Source organism: Nerophis ophidion, linkage group LG01, assembly GCF_033978795.1.
Source record: "Nerophis ophidion isolate RoL-2023_Sa linkage group LG01, RoL_Noph_v1.0, whole genome shotgun sequence".
Lineage (NCBI taxonomy): Eukaryota > Metazoa > Chordata > Actinopteri > Syngnathiformes > Syngnathidae > Nerophis > Nerophis ophidion.
The window spans coordinates 70500742-70508192 of record NC_084611.1 but is presented as its reverse complement, the minus strand read 5'-3'; the positions used below and the strand labels follow the sequence as shown (position 1 = coordinate 70508192).

The following is a 7451-nucleotide window of genomic DNA, read 5'->3' as shown; positions in this document are numbered from 1 at the left end:
CTGGCTTTGATGACCCACCTTATCTTGCCTGTGATTGGGCAGGTGTGCTTGAAGCTCATTGAGAGAATGCCAAGAGTGTGCAAAGCAGTAATCAGAACAAAGGGTGGCTATTTTGAAGAAACTAGAATATATTTTTTTCATTTATTTCACCTTTTTTTGTTTAGTATATAACGTTCATTCATAGTTTTGATGCCTTCAGTGACAATATACGATGTAAATAGTCATAAAAATTAAGAAAACGCATTGAATGAGGAGAAGGTGTGTCCATAATTTTGGCCTATACTGTATGTATATATATCCATCCATCCATCCATTTACTACCGCTTATTCCCTTCGGGGTCGCGGGGGCCGCTGGAGCCTATCTCAGCTATAATCGGGCGGAAGGCGAGATACACCCTGGACAAGTCGCCCTCTCATCACAGGGCCAACACAGATACACAGACAACATTCACACTCACATTCAGACACTAGGGACCATATAGTGTTGCCAATCAACCTATCCCCAGGTGTATGTCTTTGGAGGTGGGAGGAAGCCAGTGTACCCAGAGGGAACCCACGCAGTCATAGGTGTATTAATATTTATATATATATATATATATATATATATATATATATATATATATATATATATATAAACACATATATATATATATATAAAATACACATATATATGTACACATATACATCTATTTTATATATATATATACACATACATATATATATACACACATATATATACACACATATATATACAGTATATATATATATATATATATATATATATATATATATATGAGGTGGCAACTTGTCCAGGGTGTACACCGCCTACCGCCCGAATGCAGCTGAGATAGGCTCCAGCGACCACCCGCGACCCCAAAAAGGATAAGCGGTAGGAAATGGATGGATGGATGGATATATATATACATACATATACAAATCCCGTTTCCATATGAGTTGGGAAATTGTGTTAGATGTAAATGTAAACGGAATACAATGATTTGCAAATCATTTTCAACCAATATTCAGTTGAATATGCTACAAAGACAACATTTTTGATGTTCAAACTGAGAAACTTTTTTGTGTGCAAATAATCATTAACTTGAAATTTTGATTCCAGCAACACATGAGAAAGAAGTTGGGAAAGGGGGCAATAAATACTGATAAAGTTGAGGAATGCTCTTCAAACACTTATTTGGAACATCCCACAGGTGTGCAGGCTAATTGGGAACAGGTGGGTGCCATGACTGGGTATAAAAACAGCTTCCCAAAAAATGCTCAGTCTTTCACAAGAAAGGATGGGGCGAGGTACACCATTTTGCCCACAACTGCGTGAGAAAATAGTCAAACAGTTTAAGAACAACATTTCTCAAAGTGCAATTGCAAGACATTTAGGGATTTCAATATCTACGGTCCATAATATCATCAAAAGGTTCAGAGAATCTGGAGAAATCACTCCACGTAAGCCGCATGGCCGGAGACCAACATTGAATGACCGTTACCTTCGGTCCCTCAGACGGCACTGTATCAAAAACCGACATCAATCTCTAAAGCAGGGGTGGGCATTACGTCGATCGCGATCGACTGGTCGATCTCGGAGGGTGTGTCTGTCGATCTCAAGCCAGGCATTAAAAAATATACATAAAAATGAGCAATCGTCAATCATACCAAGACATCACTTTCGTCAGTTGTTTGACATTCTCGGCACCCGAGGATCTTGTGAGATGATGCTGGCTGCTGCAAGCTCATATTTAAGAAAAAAATCACTAACAGGGCGGACGCAGAGAAACAAATTTTATTTCTAGAGACTCCGTACCTACTGTCAAAACTCTAAAGACCGACTGCACAGTTCCTGTCTTCGCCATAAAAGACCTGTTTCATCCTGCCTGTGCTAACAAAATAAGAGTCTCAGAAAGCTAGCGTGCACAAGCTAGCAAGCTACGGCGTTTGATGCAAATGTATTTCTCCCCCGCCCTCAGCAACCCCTTTCTCACTTGCTTGCCCACTCGCACACTCACTGACGTCACTCACCTGCCGCCAGACATTAAAGGGCCACACACATATGCTACTCTCATAACAAAGTGTTTAAAAACGAGTATGCAAGTTGGACAAATGAGATGCCAAATCGAACCACTTTCATGTGGTATTGGACAGAAAGGAAGACTTTTTTTTCTCCTCCATTTGAAAATGCGGACGTTATCAGCACCACTGTCTAATTCCAATCAATGCAAGTCATCAGAATCAAATACACCAACTTATATTCTTGTCTTCATGAAAGAAAGGAATCTATGTGTGTTAAACATGCTTGTATTATCATTAAACACCATTAACTTGTTAACAAAAATGTCTCTTTCATAAATAAATAAATATAAATTATAAATAGGAATGAGGTAGATCTCCTCGACTTGGTCAATTGAAAAATAGCTCACCTGCAGAAAAAGTGTGAGCGCCCCTGCTCTAAAGGATATCACCACATGAGTTCACGAGTACTTCAAAAAACCGCATTTACTAAATACAGTTGGTCGCTACATCTGCAAGTGCAAGTTGAAGCTCTACTATGCAAAGCGAAAGCTATTTATCGACAACATCCAAAAATGCTGCCGGCTTCTCTGGGCCCGAGATCATCTAAGATGGACTGATGCAAAGTGGAAAAGTGTTCTGTTGTCTGACGAGTCGACATTTCAAATTGTTTTTGGAAATATTCAACATCGTGTCATCCGGACCAAAGGGGAAGCGAACCATCCAGACTGTTATCGACACAAATCTCGGGGAGAAAAAAATAGAAGATTAAAATAAAATAAAATAAAATAAAATAATTGGTGTAAGACTGGGCCCCTGGACAGGGGGTCCAGACTGAGGCCAAGGGGAAAAAAACAACAACTCATAGCTAATGTACACATCTCTCTCACATTTGTGTAAGAAGGAAACATCAAACATCAAAGAAAACAAAGGACATGAAAGACATTAAAGTACCTGAGCTGATGCAACCAGACACTTCTACATACAGCTATGAATAAAAACTAAAAGAAAAATATTCACTGTGGCCTCTGCGGTGTTCCACAGCGTCGTCCGCTGGGGTGGAGGGAGCATGGCCAGACACAGGAGCAGACCCAACAAAGCAACCAAGACATATACATACACATATATATGTATACATATATAAATATACATATATGTATATATACAGTGGGGCAATTAAGTATTTAGTCAGCCACCGATTGTGCAAGTTCTCCCACTTAAAATGATGACAGAGGTCTGTAATTTGAATCATAGGTACACTTCAACTGTGAGAGACGAGTTAAGTTTGTACCAAAATGGATACATGGATGATACAGCAGAGGATTGGGAGAATGTCATGTGGTCAGATGAAACCAAAATAGAACTTTTTGGTATAAACTCAACTCGCTGTGTTTGGAGGAAGAAGAATACTGAGTTGCATCCCAAGAACACCATACCTACCGTGAAGCATGGGCGTGGAAACATCATGCTTTGGGGCTGTTTATCTGCTAAGGGGACAGGACGATTGATCCGTGTTAAAGAAAGAATGAATGGGGCCATGTATCGTGAGATTTTGAGCCAAAACCTCCTTCCATCAGTGAGAGCTTTGAATGGTTGACCAAATACTTATTTTACACCATAATTTCCAAATAAATTCTTTAAAATTCCTACAGTATGAATTCCTGGATTTTCCCCCCCACATTCTGTCTCTCACAGTTGAAGTGTACCTATGATGAAAATTACAGACCTCTGTCATCATTTTAAGTGGGAAAACTTGCACAATCGGAGGCTGACTAGGGCTGTGAATCTTTGGGTGTTCCACGATTCGATTCAATATCGATTCTTGGGGTCACGATTCGATAATATATCAAATTTTTCAATTCGATTCGATTCTCGATTCAAAAACGATATTTTTCCGATTCTAAACGATTCTGTATTCATTTAATACATAGGATTTCAGCAGGATCTACCCCAGTCTGCTGACGTGCGAGCAGAGTAGTAGATTTAAAAAAAAAAAGCTTGTATAATTGTAAAGTACAATGTTTTATCAACTGATTTCAATAAAGTAAATTTGTTTTAACTATTAAATGAACCAAAAATATGACTTATGTTATCTTTGTGAAAACATTGGACACAGTGTGTTGTCAAGCTTATGAGATGCGATGCAAGTGTAAGCCACTGTGACACTATTGTTCTTTTTTATTATTTTTATAAATGTCTAATGATAATGTCAGTGAGGGATTTTTAATCACTGCTATGCTGAAATTATAATTAATATTGATACTGTTGTTGATAATATTAATTTTTGTTTCATTACTTTTGGTTTGTTCTGTGTCGTGTTTGCCTCCTCTCAATTGCTCTGTTTATTGCAGTTCTGAGTGCTGCTGGGTCAGGTTTGGTTTTGGAATTGGATTGCATTGTTATGGTATTGCTGTGTAGTGGTTTGTTGGATTTATTTAAAAAAAAAAAAATCGATTTTTAAAAAATGAGAATCGATTCTGAATCGCACAACGTAAACGATTTGATTCGTATTTGAATCAATTTTTTTCCCACACCCCTATGGCTGACTAAATACTTATTTGCCCCACTATATATATCCATCCATTTTCTACCGCTTATTCCCTTTCGGGGTCGCGGGGGGCGCTGGCGCCTATCTCAGCTACAATCGGGCGGAAGGCGGGGTACACCCTGGACAAGTCGCCACTTCATCACAGGGCCAACACAGATAGACAGACAACATTCACACTCACATTCACACACTAGGGCCAATTTAGTATATATATATATATATATATATATATATACACATATATATATATATATATATATATATATATATATATATATATATATATATATATATATAAAAGGTTCCCACAATTTACCCCTCTCTTTATTTCTTCTTCTTTCTATCCCCTACGAGCCAAACACTAAATATATTCAAACATTTAATAAAATAAAATACAAAACAATGCAACACGAGAAGTATCCCACATTTTTCTTTTCTAAAGTATATCTCTACGGCAAATGTGGGCATGGACGTCAACGATATGATTTGCATGAGTGACAGGACAGGACAGATTAATAAAAAACAAACAAAAAAACAAACATAACAACTTAGGATGTCCGGCAGGCTGTATAGTTTGGGGACTCCCGATCTATACTTAGTTTTGGATGACACAATTCGTTTACATTTTTGTGGGACTTCATTGAAAATGTAAAAAAAAAAAACCGTTAAGAGTTTGGCGCGTCAGTCTCCACCCAGGCAGCCTCTTCCCTCATCACCGCCCCTACACGCTCAGTTGACCAGCGTCGCAACTGAGCGTCGCTCCTCCGCGGGGAAGATACTCTTTTTTAAATTCTTCTCCTCCTCACCTGGCTTTTTTTTCATCGGCAATGACTTTGGCTTCTTTGACTTAAATCATCTCCTGGACAAGGTTTTCTTTCGTGAAAACTCCTCGCTTAAGTAGTATTTCTCATCATCAACGAGTCCTCCGCGGAAGGATCTGCTTTTTTCTCCTTACCTTTAAAAAAATAAATATATCCACGACGATGATGATGATAAAGATGATGGAAATGGGACAAGATCACGTTTGATTTTGGTGTTTGCTGTCGTGTCGTTGGAAGCATCTTCAGAGGAGGCTGTCTGCTAGGAGAAGCTGACGTTTTGGAGGTAAAAAAAAACCAACACAACCTCATCACTCACATGTGTCTTTTAATAAACGTCTCATTTCATATTACAATTACCAGGTTAACATATATGGAGTATCATCACATTCATAAAATATTGTAACATATTCAAAATATGGACAAAAAGCTGTGATCTTCACCTCTTGGTGTATAAGATTCAGGTGGTGGAACTAAACAGCTGTGTCCCAATAACGTTTGTATGATAAAAACAATACTATTACTAATGTTATGTTTTACTTTTTAAACAGTTCAAGTAACAATGTTTTCACAACCTGAGTGTATAACAATTAATCACCACCTTCAACTCTGGCTTATGTCATATATTAAAATACATGTTTACTGTTTAAATTAAACAATGATAATAATACAAAATGTTGATGTTTTATGCATGCTTAATATACATATTATGAATATAAATGTATGTAAATGTACATTTTTGGGAACTTTTTAAATTAAATGTAACATTAAAGTGAAATGTAAAAATAATCATAATAATCAATAACCCTAACTCATTATTAATAGTTCTTCATATTTGTATTCATTGACTCATTAAAACCAACATTTTACATTTTATAACATATGTATTTGTGTATATATGTATATATATATAAATATATATATATATATATATATATATATGTATATATATATATATACATACAGTATATACAGTATATACATATATATACACTGTGTATATATATATATATATATATATATATATATACACACACACATATATATATATATATATATATATATATATATAAATGGAATTATACAAAATATATTGAATATAATATGTATATTTTGAAATTAAAATCCATCCATCCGTCCATTTCCTACCGCGTTTCCCTTTTTGGGGTAACAGGGGGTCGCTGAGGCCTATCTCAGCTGCATTCTAATATATATATATGTATATATATTATATATATATATATATATATATATATATATATATATATATGTATATACACATACATATATATATACACACACATATACATGTATGTAAAATATATATATACATACATACATACATACATATATATACACACATATATATTTTTTATATTGTGTAGATACATATATATATATTTTCTATATTTTACATATGTATATATTTTATATTATATTTATGTGTATATATATTATATTATACATATATAAAACATATGTATATAAAATGTACCTGCATATATATATATATATATATATCTTGTCCAGGGTGTACCCCGCCTTTGGCCCGAATGCAGTTGAGTTAGGCTCCAGCACCCCCCATGACCCCAAAAAGGGACAAGCGGTAGAAAATAGATATATGTACAGTATATCCATCCATCCATTTTCTACCGCTTATCCCCCTTTGGGGTCGCGGGAGGCGCTGGTGCCTATCTCAGCTACAATCGGGCAGAGGGGGAGGGGGGCTACACCCTGGACAAGGCATATATATATATATATGTATATATATATATATATATATATATATATATATATATATATATATATATATATATATATATATATATATACATATACGTGTTTAAAGTAATACATCACTATTTTGAAACACAATTTATTTCATTTAAAATATGAAATCATAGATTTAAAAAAACGTATTAACATTGTTTTTTTATTCTATCTTTTATATGATTTTTTTTAATATGACATCTTACAATAACATATTGGCTGTTGTCTGGCTGGTGATCAAGTAGTTTGGCTAAATATATATTGTGGGTGCTGGGGCCTATGCTAAAATGTGCATTGTT

General features: G+C 35.4%; 1 protein-coding gene across 2 annotated transcripts in view; it reads left to right on the top strand.

Annotated features, from left to right (window-relative positions):
- Positions 1 to 5284: 5284 nt before the first annotated feature.
- LOC133558614 (zinc finger protein GLIS2-like) overlaps positions 5285 to 7451 on the top strand; it is an 81976-nt gene continuing 79809 nt past the window's right edge. For both annotated transcript variants that reach the window (XM_061909861.1, XM_061909860.1), the window contains exon 1: positions 5285 to 5668. The gene's annotated coding sequence lies outside the window, so the exon portion shown is untranslated. The remainder of the gene's footprint in view (positions 5669 to 7451) is intronic.